General features: G+C 37.0%; 1 protein-coding gene across 1 annotated transcript in view; it reads right to left on the bottom strand.

Moving 5' to 3' along the window:
* Nucleotides 1–14,926, bottom strand: part of LOC125241136 (cell wall protein RBR3-like) — a 59,366-nt gene extending 44,440 nt beyond the window's left edge. The window contains exon 1 of the mRNA XM_048149469.1: nt 14,472–14,926. The gene's annotated coding sequence lies outside the window, so the exon portion shown is untranslated. The remainder of the gene's footprint in view (nt 1–14,471) is intronic.
* Nucleotides 14,927–16,880: the final 1,954 nt, after the last annotated feature.

Below are 16,880 nucleotides of genomic sequence, written 5' to 3'. Positions count from 1 at the left end.
AAACTAATTTTATTTGGGGTATATAAAATTGACTCATTGAGTATCAGTTGGCTTTAAAAGCAATTTTGCTTATTTCACTGTCCATAATGGGGAATCCATTACTGGAGAACTGCCGTCCATGATTGGAGAAAAAACACCTCGTTTTAATTTGTTAAGTATGAAGAAACAAATACTCCACTATTCTGCAATACGCTTGAAATATAAAAGAAGGATAAGACATTCAAGTTTTAACACGCTTAGCGGTAGAATTTTTACACGTATCAGTGAAATATCAAAAATAGGCAAAATTTTATCTTAAACTGTCCATGATTGGGTCCGTTACCTTAAGTAGGTACTTGAGTAAGTGCACAAAGCGAAAAAACTATAGGTACACGGTGTACCGTATATAGGCTTAGGTGTACCGTACACCTAAGCCATTTGCTTGTAACTAAACATAATCACTCACAAATAGCTGTAGGTACTAAAGTAGGCACCAAACACAAGAGCGTCGCCAAATTGTCGATGTTCACTTTCGAGTAACTTTCGGTTTCTGCGAGAGTCACGTGAATAGTAAATGTTCACACACACAAGCCCCACGAGTGGTAATTGGTACCAACAATATATCTATTAGATTTATGATACAACTCTTGGTTTGTTAACCAGTAACTGAAACAAAAAAGTTCTTCTTTAATAGGTAGAAATGTAGAGAAGAGATAGACCTTTTTATGATAGCTTAACAACAGCTGCTTTATTTCGCCATGTGACTAATTTACCCTCTCTCCTAGTTTGGTTGCTAAAACGTTTCCAATCGTGACTTCGAGATGTGATTCCGATTATAACTTACATTATTTTTACATTAATTGCTTATCGAATCTGACATACTAGTTATTGTAGCGTCAGTCTGTCGACGTCCGTGATAACATGTGTATTGGATCGAACCACGTAATCGGCAGTAATGCGATTTACTTATTTTATTTTACCAACGCAATGCCAGATACGGCGGTGGAAATAACGATGCTGCATGAGTACCTACTGCAGCTGCAGAGGTCAACCGAACGCCACCGAAAGACAACCAATACCTATTACACACACTAATCACAGTGCTTTTTGTGCTCATTATAATATAGAAAATATTTAGATATCAACAAGACCTATATAGCTCATTCAATTGTAGCAAAACTTTAGAAAATATTTGGCACTGACACAGTAAGCGCGATATTTGTTGTAACCTACATAGTAATGGACGAGTAGGTATGTCAGCAACGATTTTATTTTGATCATGCCAATTGTCAGGTAAAACTGTCGAGTGCAGTCAGTGTTTTGCAATGTGACCTTCCCATGATCGTCGACGTGACCGTCGCCCTCGTCGGTCAGTAGCACCATATTGTTCGTGTCATTTACGGTGACGCGCAGATGCTTCACATCTAGCTTTTACTGCTCCTAGTGTCGTAGCATGACATTACAAAATTTACAAACTAGACTAGAGCATCGATCTTCGTGAATGACACGATCGATTCGCTCGAAGCCCGAAGCAGACGGTAAGTGGTCGAGAGATATTCGCACAGTAAACTGATTGAGGTATACCAGAGTGCCAGCACACGCAGATTTTAAGATTATGAATGTAATAGAATGGAACGTGGAACACTAAATAGGCAGTGCTTTGTCTAGTGTCTACAGTTCTACCACAGAATATATAATAGGTTCTACACACATTCTATTATCATGGCACTCGCAGAGCATTTTGCTTGCACTAATGTCTATGTATATTTGTATAAATTAATCTTGGTACACATAAAACGTAGTGATTCAATACTCTTTGGGTACACAATTATTACGAATTTCATGGCAATAAATTAAATATGCATTACGAAAATGTAGGGGTTTAGTTAATTGCCACCTTGGCTACGAAACCGTAAAAAGATCGTCAGGTTCACATCAGTTGATTAAATATAATTTTTAAGAAAAAAAAAACCACCTTTCTTTGGGGTTCTGGTGATAAATACTTTCAAATGTTGGATTATGTTATCAATTCGTCTGTATATTTTTTTATGTTTGTTATTCGATATCTCCGTCATTTCTAAACCAATTTTGAAATTTGGGTGATTCTGAAGTACTTACGGATGAGAATGATTATCAGAACGGAACTCTAATCAGGGGCGGCTCACTGTTCATCAGCAGTTCCACTGCACCAAATCTCACTGTTCTGGACGTAAGTGCATGCTGTTCTTATAAAAATACCAAAGTCACTATAAGTGTGCCGTTCAGATTTGAGGAGTTCCATTCTGACCATCATCAGGAGTTCCACTGCACCAAATGTCACTGTTCCGTACGTAAATGCATGCTGTTCCTTTAAAAACACAAAAATCACTATATGTATGCCTTTCAGATTTGAGGAGTTCCCTCGATTTCTCCAGGATCCCATCATCAGCACTGGGTTCTGAGAAAAATGAGACCAATCTGTATGCATATATTTATATTCAATCAAAAAAAAAATTTTCAAAATCGGTCCAGTAACGACGGAGATATCGAGGAACAAACATAAAAAAAAACAGACGAATTGAGAACCCCTTCCCTTGAGATTTGGAAGGCGGTTAAAAAGAGTTACAAATTACTTCTTACCTCTGTCTTATAAGTATGAGTACTAAGTAACTCCTCACAGTTTAAGTATTTTAGAATGAATCACCTGCCATAACTTCGAGGTAAATACAGTATCACTCATTACTCGATCACATTTCGGGACTTATTTTTAGGGTTCCGTACCTCAAAGAGAAAAAACGGAACGGAAAATATATAAAAATATTTTTTAAACTATTATTGTGTTACATATCAAATGAAATATTTTTTTATATTTTTTATTTTGGTAATAATTTAAGAAAATAGGCAAAAAATGACCATTATCTTATCTCCGAAACTACTTAGCGTAAATTTTCAAGAAAATACACGAGATAGCCCACTTCCTGTAGATTATAGGAAAACCTATTAGAAATCTACAGTCAAGTGCAAGTCGGACTTAAGAGAAAACAACACAAATTAAGATTTTTACTCACTGCCGCTGCAAGTAGTTACTAAATATCTTAAAATTTTGTGAGCGCTTTTGACAGGTAGAAAGAAATTCATTTCTGTTTAGAAATTGTTCAAAATATCTATTATTTGCAAAAAATGACTTAAGTTCCTTCAAAAAAGGAGGCACTTAAGACCGTTTATAAGTTGACTGTCCAAAATGTTGTCCAAATCGGTCCAAAAAAAGGTCTATATATACGAAAACATAAAATTTGTTCCACCGAAAGCCCATATTGAAGTACATTTTGCTCTAAACCTTATCTTTTCCGAGATATACGAAAAATCTTGAAAGTACGAAATTTAGTAAATTTTGCCATCACATATTTTAAGGCGCTCATGACCTTTTTGTATGGAAATGGAGAAATCCGACTCGCACTTGACCAATATTCATAGAAGGTGTGTTTATTTATAGTTTTGAAGGAAGATTCTTGTTTTTAACCCCCAACGCAAAAACGACGGAGTGTTATAATAATAACAGGTTTGGTCCTTGACATGTCTGTCTGTGGCATTCATTATAGCTCCCGAACGAATCAATCGATTTTGATTTAGTTTTTATTAATGTATAAAGTGAATTCGTCGAGAGTTTTTTTTGTACCACGTAGGTGGCAAACATGCATACGGTCCGCCTGATGGAAAGCGGTCACTGTAACCTATGGACGCCTGCCACTCAAGGCATGGCACATGTGCGTTGCCGACTCATTAGAAACTTGTACAAACCTGTACTTATTTCTAAGGAGGGTCCGGGGCGCTGACGACTCAAAGGACAATAGACAGTACTAATTAGTTCCGTAGGTCCTCCCGTCGTCAGCACACCGCACCCTCGTTGAGCTCTGGCAGCCTTACTCACCGGCAGGAACACAACACTATGAGTAGGGTCTAGTGCTATTTGGCTGCGGTCTTCTGTAAAGCGGAGGTACTTCCCCAGTTAGACTCTGCTCTAGATTAGAGCGAGATGATATCCGCTGAGCTGTGCGCTACCATAGAGTATATTCAATAGTATGGTATAGAGTTATCAGTCAAGATATTCGAATGCAGCGCCACCTATTATTAGTTTCGACCACTTTTCATGTGACTTTCCATGCCTAAAGGTTCGCACAAGTCACAAGTGACGTAAATTACTTAGTAAATTTTACCGAGAGATGGCGCTAAACACTATAATGCTCATTAGAGTACCTATACTTCTATACCTTGTACTTTTGGCACTTGAAAAAAGTGTAAACAAACCTGAGCTGTCAAATTTGAGGGTTGTTTATTAGGTAACGTTTGGTTCCTGAATTTTTTTCTCTATTTAAAAATAATTGAGCTCACTACTATTTTCCATTTCATTCCACTAACATGTAATTTCGTTTAATTTGACGAAACGTATACCTACACCTTCACGAATACAAACATATCGTCATTACATTTAATGAATATTATTATTTTCTTCAGGGAATCATCAACCAAAAAGTACCTAATTTTGCAGAGGTTTAAAACTCATGGTTGCATTTTAATCTGGGTGTAACTCCGGTTTCACATTATCCGATCCGATATCGGATGTCGGAAGGATTTCGATGGAAAAATCCAAGATGGCGCCTGTAATGTATGGGATATCGGTCCTACATAGGTTGGTCTCACAAAAGGTAGTACACCTTACGCGATTTTAATTTTATATGTCTGACATTTGCCATTGCTTGTTATCAATCATCATCATCATCATCATCATCTGTTACGAGTTCGATATTTGTGTTTTCGAGCTTCCGTTTCTCCGTATGAGATGATGATTGTTATATTTATGTTTTTTAGGGTTCCAAAAAGGTACAAAAGGAACCCTTATGGCGACGCTCTGTAGGTCCGTCTGTCTATATGCCTGTCACATTTTTAAATATCTCGAGAACTACTTACGCTATCGATTTGAAATTTGGAACAGTTATGAACATTTTAAACCTCTTCAAGCTCAAACTATTATTTAAAAAAATATATTAATATTAATTATAGTAAATGGCCAAAATGGAAGGGGGCAAACTGTAAATGTCAAGTTACTAGGTCAAGTGGGGTATCGTTAGAAAGAGCTCAAATTGTACATATCAAAACTATGTTTTATAAATTTTTTGTAGTGGAAAATCACAGAACTTAATTTAGATAGAAGAAACAAATTCATATATTTGTATAGGGGCCGAGCGTGTCAAATTTTGTACTGAAGTTGATTCTTGCCTGTAATTTTAAATATGTCTCAGGCTCTTGATTGTTCATAATTTTTGTGTTGTTGCAATTGAATATCACGTAACGAGGCATTTCTTATGTTTTGGTTGACTTCAACTTACAAAAAATTGACGCCCGAAAGCTGCAAGCCTCGAGTAAAGACGGACAACTCAGTGGATTTCACTGAGTTCATTTGACACGCTAAGTAGATACGTTTGCTTGATCTATGGTATATATGACATCTGTGTGGAAAATAAAAAGAATTATGAAGGAAAATATAAAAAATAAAATACCATCCCCTCCCCCTTATCTCCCGAAGTTTACCAACGAAAAATTATGACTTTTTACGAAATATTGGTTTTAACCCTTAATTTGGTAGAGACTCTGGTGACATAAATTTTCCGATTTTACTTAATATATTGAACAACAGGTGTTTTTAAAGCGTCCGAAAAATATTTAAAAAAATCTAGATTTATTAGTTTTGGAAAAAAAATATGTCCGCCACAGCGGACTCTGCCAAATATTGGGATAAATTAATATGTCCGCTGAGGCGGACACTGCCAAACATACGGTCATTTAAAATAAACAAGTATTTCTTAACATATATTTATTTTAAAAATTAACAAATATAATAATTTTGTATGAAAATCAAACTGACACATATTTATAGTCAAATATCATTATTTTAACTTTTTTCCGACTTTTTGGCCAGGTTGCACAGGCCGTGATCACGACAGACTGATGTGACAGTGATGTCCCAGCAAAATGTCGTCGAAGATGTAAACAACACAAAACTACCCGAAATTAATTATATCAATGTTCGGGGCAGACAAAGAAATTATAAATTTTGATCTACCCGGTTTTCTTTAATGTTTATTGCCCCTCGCGCGACATGTAACATTTACAATATCCGCACACTACGTATACCTAAAAGTGCCAAAATTTTAACTGCTTGGTCCAGCACCACACGCTGTTGGATTACATAAAAAATCTAAGCATAAAAGCAGGCCACCAAAACAAGAAAATCAAAATAATAAACAAAACAATATAATAATTTGTTACAATACGTGTCACCGCAACATTGGCATAGTCCGCCACGGCGGACAAATCGTATTTAGTATATATTTGGCACTGTCCGGTGCGGCGGACAACTTGTTTAGATGATGATTATGAGTATTAGAAATTGAGAAATAAATTGAAAACATAACCACTTGCAACTATTATGTAATATATTTTATTATTTATACAACAGAAATACCCTGTTCTTACAAAAACCAAAAGAAAAACGCATAAATATTTTGCTAAAAACAGTTGACTTCTGATGCGGTGCCATCTTGACGAGTAACTGTCAAACGAGTGTTGACAGTGGTCAAATAGTATTTTTATACAAAGCATGTATCATAAAAGAGTCTCTTTCCATATGTTAAATTAAATAAAATTCTACCTAAAAAGCGAAATATTTTTTTTTATCACCTGTCCGTCCCACCGGACTTTGCCAAATTAAGGGTTAAGCTAAATTTTACAGGAAAAGGTTTCTGGCCTTAAAAGGTTCACTATCCCTGGATCTATCAAATTTGACGGCTCCGGTTTGTTTACACTTTTTTCAAGTGCCAGAAGTACAAAGTATAGACAAGTCTTATATGAGTACCATGAGATTATTTTAAACATGGAAAGTTTGTACGGAACCCTCGGTGGGCGAATCCGACTCGCACTTGGCCGGTTTTTTATGTTTATCAACTCACTCTAATGTGTCTTATTTAAAGTACTTATTTCATAATCTACATTCGATCTGGCTTGTGGACGTGGAGGTGTATGTTTACTTGATTATTGCGTCAAAGCGAAAAACCCGTTCGTATATAGCGAATAAATTAATATTTATAGGTGATAATGTGCATATTATTATAGAAAATCACGTTGGGATTATTTCATACGACCTTGAGCTTATCATTTGAATGTTAATATGCAAACTTATACAAGTTTGTAAGCGTGGTAGGACTGGTAAGTCGGTTATTAATTTGAATTGGTGCTGCGGTGGCCGAGAGACACAGGACTGAGGGCCAATAACGAATGCGCACCAGGTAGAGGAATGGTTTTTGTTAAGTTACTAATCACAAGCACAAGTTTTTTGGGTATATCAGTCCTCTCGTAAATGTTGTTTGCCTTATGATTAGGTATCATTCACGTTTTAGGCAAAATTCGGAACTGGAAGTGTGATACATAAGTTGTCTACGCCTCCGGCTTATAAAGGACATCTTGGGACTCTTGAAATTTACACAACCCATTTGTATTAAAATGTACTAATTAAGTACTTATTATATTTATTACTACCGATTGGAAGTGGAAGCTGTAGTTTTGTACATATTATGACTATTATGAGCAAAATGTAGCTACGAACTGCTTATTTAGTAAGTACCTATGTTTTTTTGGTAAAGTAGTTTTGCAATTTGTCATGTTTCTCTCATTAGTCGCTGGTGATCGGTTGCAGCACCTATCGCTGATTCCGATTACCGTCAGCAGTTTGCGTAACGTCGGCTGCGAGCATGCAACGGCGTGGACGCGCCCGCTCTCGGCGTGCTGTATCTTCTTCGCGCGTGGCGCAACGATCGCCGCGTTTATTGATTCCAGCGTGCGTAGACTGTGTAGCCGAATGGCATTTCTCCGACGTGAAACGAAAACGAAGCGCCGCGAAAGGTAGTCTGGCTCTATCGCGCCAATACGCACGAGCGATATCTACGAGCGTTTCGTTTCGTGAGCGTTTGTGCCATTCGGCTACGTACCGTGCACCGTCACATTAAGGACGATTATACCGGGACTGACAATGCCCATACAAAAAAGTGTACCCCTGAAATGTATGGGCCTTTTAGGGATAAAACTAGCGCTGTTTCGCAGCCTGGAAGTGGCGAAATTTATATTTTCCCCAAATATTTTTGCGTTATTTTATTTTTTATAACTACAAATGACATATTTATTTACTTTAATATCATGACGTTAATACTCATTAAAAAAAAGGTATTAGGAAATCTTTGCGTTATGTTGTCAGTGTCGTTATGACAGTATTTAATAGGTGGCGTTAAAAAATTGAGGTACGATTTTTAGTAAAAAAATTGTGATTCCTATATAAATAATCCTTGATCACATATTACTAATATATTATTTATATGTTATAATACACAACATCCTGGGTTCAATGACTAGTGCAAGTTCAGATATTTTAACGTAGCGAGTAGAAAAAAAGGGCAATCAGTATTTCAGTTAATAGGCTAATAAATGAGTAAACGTATTCCCGTGGCACATAGTCATATCATAACACTGTCTGTCTGTGTGCCTGGGGCTAATTGCACATACTCGATGGTACTTGGCAGACAATTTGAGTACCTAGGTTATTTAGAATAGTGCAAGGTGCAAAAATGACTATTTATAGTATACAATATATATATTTATTTTTATAAAAATCAATGAGACGTACGTTACAGTACGTAGATTTGCTTTCATGTACACAAATAAGAGCACAGGCGACCTAAATAGTAATAACTGTTATCTGCTTGGTCAGCAACATTCTTATTGTTTATCAGCAAAAAATAAAATTAGCTTGCAATTCGGTCAGCCTGACTAACCTACTACAACAATGTTAATGAGACATATTTATTGGTGTAGATACCAATATTTGTGACTTCGAAGTTCCAGTTTAGAAGACGACTAATTATTGGCATGGCAGTTTGGCTAGGCAACTATCAAATTCTTTATAGAAAAGACAGAAAGTACCTAGCCTATGTCACTCTCTATCCCTTCAACTATCTCCACTTCAAAAATCACGTCAATTAGTCGCTATGTTTTGCCGTGAAAGACGGACAAACAAACAGACACACATGCCCATTTATAATATTGTATGGATTTTCACCTACATTTCAGAATTAGGTAACAAAAAAACCTTAAACATGTTTTGTGAACAAATTGTACGGTACATTGCAATACAAATTCATATCCTACTAATTAGTATTGACATTTTATTTGTAGAGGTTAATTTTTTTTTCTTAAGAAACAAACAGTCTCATATTGTGACAATTGTTACAGTGTAAAGTACTAATATTGTAGACTTACAGTTTTCTTAATTCAACTATCTTAACCTAAACATTATCAGTTAAAAGTGTTATAACATTCAATATATTGTTTACTGGTGTTTGAGTGGTATCGGTATACATCACTAAGTAATACAAGTGTTTGAGTGGTATGGTATCGTGTTTTTAGAAATGCGTTCTGCGTTCCACACTGAAAACTAAAGCAAATCTTTTCTTTTCGAGGAAGTACTCGTAACGCTCCAAATAAAACAGAGCAGAGCTTAATTGAGAAACCATTGAAGAATCTAATGTGCATGACCCTGACGTTTGATTAAAGGTGAGTTGGAACAATATAAGCGAGGTTGGCATGTCAGTCGCGCGGAGCGGCGGCGGCGGAGCGCAGTGTAGTGTAGAGTGTAGGTGCAAGGCATGCGAAAGTAAGCGGCCGGGGACCGGTCGGCCGAAGGCCGGCCAGCCAGCGCTTTTGTCTAACGTCCTGACGAAAGGAATGAGCGACCACGACAACGAATTACGTGTTCGCTCATAAACGCTATGCAACTCCTTATGCACTTCTCAAATTATGGGCCCGGTACAATGCCCTGTCTACCGCGAAAGATTATACATTTATATTAGATATTGCAAGGCACTTTGGTTTATTGTGACCTATAAAAAGAACATACACATATATTTTAATTTGTATGATTTATATAGTATCGTTACGAGCTCGGTCTCTTTTACATCAATAAATCTAATGATGTTTAATTGATAGGAATGCACATTTGTCCTAGCGACGGTTAGTTCGATATCGCTTTAATCAGGGATTTCCATATGGAAGGGGAGCACTTCCGAATGTCATTCATTAGTAGGTATTATTACGGAAGCTTTTATATTTATTACACGTCAGAACTTAGGGGCCAGAATTCTTTGAGCTTTTTAAGACCTTAGGAACAGATTAGTAGTAACAGTTAATTCAAAATTCTGACGCCAGCCTTGACAAAGAAGACATTAATAATTAATGTGCTCTCTGAACTACTATGCTCAATAAGAATTATATTATAGGTATCACTTTCGATTTGTAATAAAAAAAAAACAAGGTTAACGAAATGATTTATTCAAGAGAATGATTATGCGACAGGTGATCAGTAATCCCTACTAATATTATAAATGGGAAAGTGTGTGTCGGTTTGTTGGTCCGTCTTTCACCGCAAAACGGAGTATTGACGTGATTTTTTTAAGTGGAGATAGTTGATGAAGGGATGGAGAGTGACATAAGCTACTTTTTGTCTCTTTCTAACCCGCCACTTCCCTAGAATGGGGGGTGGAAGTTTGTATGGAGCATTCCGTATTTGTAGAATTTAATGCGAGCGAAGCCGCCGGCAAAAGCTAAGCTATATTACTGATTACTACATTTTTTTTAAATGGTAGTTAGTAGATGACGTAAACTATGTGAAATAATAGTGTGTTAAAAATATGTATTTAATTCTATTAGATCGTCCCCCTAACCATCATGCACTTGACACATTAAGAACCAAGTTTTACAATGACTAATACCAGCTAATACATAGTTCATTTTAGTTCTTTAGCTTGATGAGAACATCATTTGATTAAATAGAAAGAAGATCCGTATGCAGATTGAAGGTCAGACACAAGGAAGTTGATTCATGCTAACATAACAGAAAAAATCCTCTGTCTGGGAAATTAAAGGGTGTCATATGATTCAGACTATATCTACTTATTGCGACTAGTATGTATGTATACATATGCAATTTCAATTGCATTGTTTATTGGATATATTCAAGATAAATCAAAGTTAATAAGTATAAGTATTCAGTGGACATGATATTAATACGTTATCTGTATGACAAACGCTCGCCAGGTCGCTAGGTAACGATTCGTAAAGATCTTAAATTAGTAATAACGTTAAAAAGATATTGAGTACAACGTGCGAAATCCATAAGTATACTTAGGTACAGTCGCCATCAGAAACAACAGAGCGCGCCAGGTGCTCACAAATATCGGAGCACGCCTCTAATATCGCATTAAGGGGCATACCTGCGCCAATGACCTTCGATTTGAATCCATTGATATTATGATAGTTCTTACATATACATATTAACAACATAGTCTTTAAACAAAATAGTTTCTCATAAGTACTTCACAGCTCATTGTTTCTGTGGCATATATGGCATCAAAGTTGAACAATTTTAGTGGCAAAAACTGGCTTTTTAGCCATAACTTTTGTTTTAATTAGCTTAAAATTTAAATCTCTTTTGAGTTTTTAGGAAAGTCAAAGGTACTTAACATACCGATTTCATGTATTAAACTGTTCACTAAAATCAAATTTGGAAAAAAGTGTTAGACCATGTTTAAAAAATAACTATTCATTTTTTTTCAAAATAATTATGGCTCTTACGAATAGAGATGTAAGATTGCAATACCGATAGCCGTTTGTCTTATAATTCTATCTGACTGCAAATTTAGGAGTTTTAACTCAAAGCTTCTCAAAAATCGATGAAAGCCGTGTGGAGCCCCTTAAAGCGCGTTCCGAATTCCGATATTTGTAAGTAGTTTGCCCATTCCGATATATCAGATGGCGACTGTATAGATTGTGGTGAGTCAGACAGTGTCAGGAAAGGCCACTCTAAATTAAAATGCTATTATAGTAATCGGAACCCGGAATAAATCGTGGCCTTGCTCGGCGGCTGCACCACACCGTCTGAATCTGATCAGATAGGTATATAATGGGCACAATATGCCCGAATATGTTTTATCTCTCTGTATATTGCATTTTCATATTAATACAAATATCACATATTAAATGAAAACGTTTAGAAATAGGTCTATAATGAATTCAACGGATATACTATGTATGTTCAATATATAATGCTTTCTTTATTTTAGGTAACTTTACAGTTAGGGAATTTCCTGTGTCAGTTATCTTGGCATTTCCATCACTATAAAAACGTTGCCAAAGAGGCCACATTGGGCTGGAACAAAATGAAGACGATTAATGTGTGTATTGTTGCCAGTTGCCTGCTAATTTTGGTCATAATTGGCAACAATAAATTAGGTAAACCAAAACAGATTACAAAATGTTTCTCAAGTGTTAATAAGGTAATTGGTATGTAATTAAAAGTGAGTGCAAGGTGTACAAACCGGAAAGACGCCATACTCGAGTGGTGTATTTTGTTGCGCATGCGTCGCCGGCCAATAATGCTTAGTGAGGCTTGACTGATTAACAAAAACGGCTTTTTGTGCATATTCTTACTATGGATCTATTTGTTGAATAACTAGTATATGGAATTGGCTAATAATACCGGCTTAAATAACACGTTTTGTGCGTATTTGTGTAATCGTTATTTATATTTAACGTCCTATAATTTACTAGAATTTAGAATAATTTTGATGTGTCTGTCAATTTCACATCTCTACATAAGAAGATTATGAAAATGATCACACGTAAGTATATTAATATTGTTTTTACACCTGTAATGCATGCATAACGTTAACAATAGGTACATACATGCGTCGAATCCTTTCGTTGAATTTTGACGCTTACCATAAGGACGAGATTTGCTTGCATTTTTTTATACGAATCACACTTGTCAAAGCGTCCTTAAGGCAAGCGACAAGCGACCAAGTGGAAGTTTTTGCTGGAAAATGACACATAATAAAGTGTACCTAATCCCTTTAAAAACTTTAAGAGATACAATTGTAAAACAAAAACACATAAGTCGCCATGCAGCACAATCGCTGGAATGCAAAATCGCATGACAGTCGCAGGAGCACTTGCCGCGGCGCGGGCGCCTCGAGCCACCCTCCGCGCGGAAAGTAAAAGGAGGTTGCGGCGCGTGAGCGTGACGCAACCCGTGCGCCCCCGCGCTCCGCTACCGAGACCAAAAGCTCGCGGAGCTTTACCTGACTACCGGCACAGGGCAAGGGCGGATCCAGCTTTGTAGTCAGGGGTGCCCCCAGAGGCCAAACTCTAGCTTTTTATCGCATGGGGGTCAAATTCTAGCAAACCAGGCTCCATAGTCATGATCCTCTTCTTTAGAATGACCCTTGGCACAGGAATTCATTTAAACTTTTAACCGCCGTTGGCTGATATTATAAGATTATAATATAAGACACAACATACCACTCATGTGTCGGCAGTCTGACAAGACATAACTTCATGTTACTTCGTAGCGGTGGCGACAAGAACACGCTCCATGAGAATTACTAAGCGGTTAAAAGGTTAATGCTGTCATACCACATATGACAATGCCTGATTGTGATGTAACTGACATTTTGTATGTTAATAGGTATCAATCGGTTTGAGGACTTATTTCTGACGAAGTTATTAAGTCACAAATACGTAGGTATGAATACATATGTGAGTAAATGTTGTCTAGATATCGGTGACCTGTCGTCACGAGAGCAGCTGTGGGATACACCTTACAAGCCGGGACCCATAAGAACAAGAATAGTAACAAATTATCATTTTTAAAGAATCGACCTTATTACCTATGCAAGGTATCTTGTAGGTAAATACAATGAATAAGAATGTACAAAATAACATTGCTTGTTATTGAATTACTGTAAGAATAGAAACTACAGAGATATATTATTTAATATACTTAATTAATACACGATTTATATTAATTTATTAGATTAGTTGCACCGTTTACAGACTGATGAGATATACTTCAACATACCAGATTTGTGTACGGTACGTGTCTATAACGTCAACAGTTGTGAAACTAACTTGGTAAGCTTGACTGAAAGTTCACGCGAAGCGCTTCTGCGAATCGAGGAAGACGCCCGTTGAAGTCTTTTATTAAGACGTATCGAGACGATCGCGACTAAGTATCTCACAAACTATGCTAGCATTTTTCAATTAACATCTTTTCACGTCAAAAACGAATTCAAATTAACTGCAAATTATAATTATTAGATTTAGACTTATCTATTATACTCTTAATTCAAGAAAATACCATTAATGTCATATGGAAACGATAGGCACTAACATGTGCCCGAGCTTAACTACCACGAATGAATAAAGGATTGGACGGAATGTACTAAACCGACGATTACATTAAAAAGGGTATTATTACACAGTACTAAAACAAAACGGACATCGCAGGTAAAGGCGAATCTAAATAAAAAATCAACCACCAAAAGTCTTAAATGACTCATGGACGGAATAAGACCAACCTGTTGAAGAAGCACCACAGAAATATCACGTGCACAGAGAAATCCTTTAAAAGTTCGTTACGCAGGCACTAACCGAATATTGTAATTTGAATTGAGAACGGTTACGGGGGCGCGGAGGCACGACGTGGTCGGCGGCGCGCACACGAATGGCGGCTCGCCCCGCGGCCGCGCCGCCGCCGCCGGCGCACTGCAACCCAGCCTTCCTGTGCTTTCCTCAGGCTACTCTATTCTACTCCACACTATCCGAACTACATTCAAATACATGTGTCCAACTAAATTAATACATAAATACATATGTATATGATTCGAAGTTTAGACGGTCGAGCGTTATCTGCTGTGTAAGTCGCGACGCGTCTAAGTGCGCGAGATTAATCAAGGGATTTTGACGCCAATAAATATCTCGTAAAGCATGAATTTAATGTCTATGCAATGTGTCCTTTATCATGACCCTTAAATAATTAAGCTTTTCCCTCAGAGTACATCAGTATTGCAACAAGTTAGAAGAAAACAGAAGACCGATTATGAAAAAAGCTCTAGGTAAGTTGGTGCATAATCTGAGTTGGAGATGCTATATAATTAGCATACGTAATCCACATATATCTAGGAATCTCATGAGAGTATCTGTTTCAAAATTAAACACAACGGAGCTTGTTCGAGCGAATTTGCAAATTGTATTACTTACAGCAAGGACGATTATAAAGGACCAGCAGAGTCCATACTAAATACCGTACCCCGTTGGCAGCCGTAAATCTATGTCACTAGATGTCACTAAGAGTGTCATTTGAATAAAAATGTCGTTTTTTTTTTAAATACGCACGCGGTAGTTCAACGGCATTACAAGTGATACAGTGAAAAGTATATAGATGACGCTAGGGGCCCGTGTCATGTTTCAGTCCCTGTTTACAACGCAAACCATCGTTCTTATTTTGAATTAAGACAATCATGCAAAAGAGTACCATACTGTCAAATTTTCTATCTCTTTCATTTTGAGCGTGACGTCAATGATTACTTGATTAGTAATATTACTTTCAATATATTTAAAATTTAGATTTTAATGAGGCCATTTCGAACGGTGTTTATGATAGATATCATGTTGACAATCAATCTCCTGACCGTCTCGCTCATACCAATCCTATCCTATATTTGAACGAGTGCGACCGAAACAGTTGAGTATTATTGAAGATTTTTGAATGTCTAAAATCTTATTGGTACTTAGTTGTCGAAAACCCGCTTTTTCCATAAAGTGTTGGCGCGACGTCAAGTGGGTGATAGGCGTACGAGCAAGTACGCGTTGGATGGTCGACTACTATGCGCAGCGGTTTTTACGCGTACTTACGATGACACACAATCGAAAAAGGTCGTCGAGCCATAAGTACGCATACCTGCTCGTATCGTACGTTTATCACCCACTTCAGACTGCGTTTCGATCGGCGTTTAGCGTCAATGATTATCAGCTCGGCTTCATGGCTTTACGAACCTTAGCTCGGACCATCGAATATGAAACTTATAAACTTCTTTATACACAAGGGTATAAAGAAGTTTATAACCAGGTGCTCCATGACACCATTGCACCAATCTGTCGCCAGCACCGCTACACTTCAACGGCCAAGTCACACAACATCCATACTAATATTATAAATGGGAAAGTGTGTGTGTCTGTTTGTTTGTCCATCTTTCACGGCAAAACGGAGCGACGTATTGACGTGATTTTTTAAGTGGAGATAGTTGACTGGATGGAAAGTGACATAGGCTACTTTTTGTCTCTTTTTATATCCCCCCACTTCCTTAGAATGGAGGATGGAAATTTGTGGAGAGATTTTCGAATTTAACGCGAGCGAAGCCGCGGGCAAAGGCTAGTTAACTATAATAATAAAGAAATCGCAGTAAGGAACTTTATGTAGATTTCATTACTTTTTAGAGATAAACAAGCAGCTCCATCGAGACGGCTATTTTTTACAGAATGTTTTTGGTGGGATAACTATACATAGGCATAGGTATATAACACTAACAAGGTATCTATTGTCTTAGTCCGTTTTCACATTATCCGATCCGATATCGGATGTCGGAAGGATTTAAATGGAAAAAATCCAAGATAGCGCCTGTAATGTATGGGGTATCAGTCCTACATCCGATATCGGACCGGATAATGTGAAAACGCATTTAGTCTCATTAATTATTACTTATATCAGAGTTTCACTAATTATTTCCTTTTATTCATTTATTATCTCAGTTTAGGTTTATACGAGTACCAAACGAGTATAGTATACGAGTAGAAAATATATTACCAAAACAATACAAACTATCATTAATTTATTATAAAAACGTAATCCAAAGTGCCACACCTGGCGGCCTAACTATCGGCGTTGTGTCCAAGACGAAGCCTGACCGACGAAGCTAGCAAGTCTCTGT

The sequence above is a fragment of the Leguminivora glycinivorella genome, chromosome Z (genome assembly GCF_023078275.1).
Source record: "Leguminivora glycinivorella isolate SPB_JAAS2020 chromosome Z, LegGlyc_1.1, whole genome shotgun sequence".
Taxonomy (NCBI): domain Eukaryota; kingdom Metazoa; phylum Arthropoda; class Insecta; order Lepidoptera; family Tortricidae; genus Leguminivora; species Leguminivora glycinivorella.
This window is presented reverse-complemented; position numbering and strand designations above follow the sequence as displayed.